Source organism: Piliocolobus tephrosceles, chromosome 4 (genome assembly GCF_002776525.5).
Source record: "Piliocolobus tephrosceles isolate RC106 chromosome 4, ASM277652v3, whole genome shotgun sequence".
Classification (NCBI taxonomy): domain Eukaryota; kingdom Metazoa; phylum Chordata; class Mammalia; order Primates; family Cercopithecidae; genus Piliocolobus; species Piliocolobus tephrosceles.
This window is the reverse complement of record NC_045437.1, coordinates 95,748,717-95,750,879: the sequence shown is the minus strand read 5'-3', so window position 1 is coordinate 95,750,879 and position 2,163 is coordinate 95,748,717.

Sequence of the window (2,163 nt, the reverse complement as noted above, 5' to 3'; positions counted from 1 at the left end):
TTATTTATTTATTTATTTATTTATTTATTTATTTATTTATTTATTTAGAGACAGGGTCTCGCCATATTGCCAGGCTGGTCTCAAACACCCATGCTCCAAGCCATCCTCCCACCTCAATCTTTCAAGTAGCTGGGACTACAGATGAATGCCACCTTGCCTGGCTTATCTGATTTTTATTGAAAATAAGCTATCCATATATGTGTGAGTCTGTTTCTGGGCTTTCTATTCTGTCCCATTAATTTATATTTCTGTCCTTATGCCAACACCACACTGTGGTGATTACTATAGTTTATAGTAAGCCATAAAATCAGGTAGTCGTGAGTCCTATTTTGCTTTTTCAAAATTGTTTTGGCTTTCTGTTTATTTAATATTTTAAAAATTGGATCCCAGACCCGGCATGGTGGTTCATGACTGTAATCCCAGCACTTTGGGAGGCCGAGGCAGGCGGGTTGCAAGGTCAGGAGTCCGAGACCAGCCTGGTCAACATGGTGAAACCCCGTCTCTACTAAAAAAATACAAAAATTAGCTGAGTATGGTGGTGTGCACATGTAATCTCAGCTACTCGGGAGGATGAGGCAGGAGACTTGCTTGAACCCGGGAGGCAGAGATTGCAGTGAGCTGAGATCATGCCACTGCACTCCAGCCTGGGAGACAGCAAGACTCCAACTCAAAAAAAAATAATAATAATAATTGGATCTTAATAAATTGCAATGTTTTGTTCTAAATTAGAAAACATGCTGGGATTTTGAGATTGCACTGTTTACATAATCAATTTGGGAAATACTGACAATTTAACAATATTGAGACTTTCAGCCCATGAACACAAAATGTGTCTACATTATTTAGGTATTTTAATTTTTCTCATCAGCATATAGCAGTTTTTCAGTGTATACAATCTTGTAACATATATTGTTACATTTATCTTTGGTAAATTATATTTTTGTGCTATTTAAATTTTTTTTTATTTTCAGTTTTTAAGTACTCATGTTTTGGATTTGACCTTGTGTCCTTTGACCTTGTATCCTCTGATGATGCTCACTGACTCATTGGGTCTAATAGTTTTGTTCCGGATTTTTTAAGATTTTCTGCATAAATGATCATGTCTTTAGTGAAAAGTTTTATTTGTACCTTAGGTTCTTCTATGCACATGATCATGTCTGCAAGTAAAGACAGCTTTACTTCCTCTTTGCAATCTGTATACTTTTTTTTCTTGCTTTACTGCACTAGGTATGACCGCTTATACCATGTTGACATGGGGGAGAGGTGGAGAGTGGATACCCTGGCTTATCCTTTATCTTACAGTGGAAGCATTTAGTCTTTCTTCATTATTATCTTAGCATTAAGTTTTTTAAATAGATGCCTTTTAACAGGCTTTGTAATTTACCTTCTATTCTTGGTTTTTAGAGAAGCTTTATCATAAATGTTGTCTACTGAGGTGATATGTTCTTCACCTTAACTTTTAAATGTCTGTATGTTCCATAGTGATCTTTTTTTTTTCTGTTATTAATTGTTTATCTTTTTTTCTTATTCAGCCTAACTAGAGGTTTGCCAATTTTGTTGATAGTTTTAAAACCAGCTTTTGGGTTTTTTTTTTATTGCTTGTCTTTTTATAAAAATGTATTTTTAAAGGCTTATTTATTTATTGAGAGACAGAGTCTTGCTTTGTTGCCCTGGCTGGAGTGTAGTGGTGCCATCATGGCTCACTATAACCTTGAACTCCTGGGCTCAAGGGATCCTCCTACCTCAGCCTCCTAAGTAGCCAGGACTATAGGTATGCACCACCATGCCCAGCTAATTTTTTGTAGAGAAAGGGTCTCACATATTTCCCAGACTGGCTTTAACTCCTGGCCTCAAACGATCCTCCTGCCTCAGCTTCCCAAACTGCTGGGATTATAGGCATGAGCCACTGTGCTCAGCCTAAAAGGCTTTATTTTTTTAGAACAGTGTTAGGTTCATGGCAAAATTGAGAGGAAGGTACAGACATATACTCTCTAGTCTCCACACATATAACCTCCCCATAAGCGGAGTGCTACATTTGCTTACAATTGGTGAATCTGTATTGACACATCATCACCCAAAGTCAGTAGTTCACTCTTGGTGTATATTCTGTGGGTTTGGATAAATGTATAATGACATGTATCCTTCATTATAGTATCATACAGA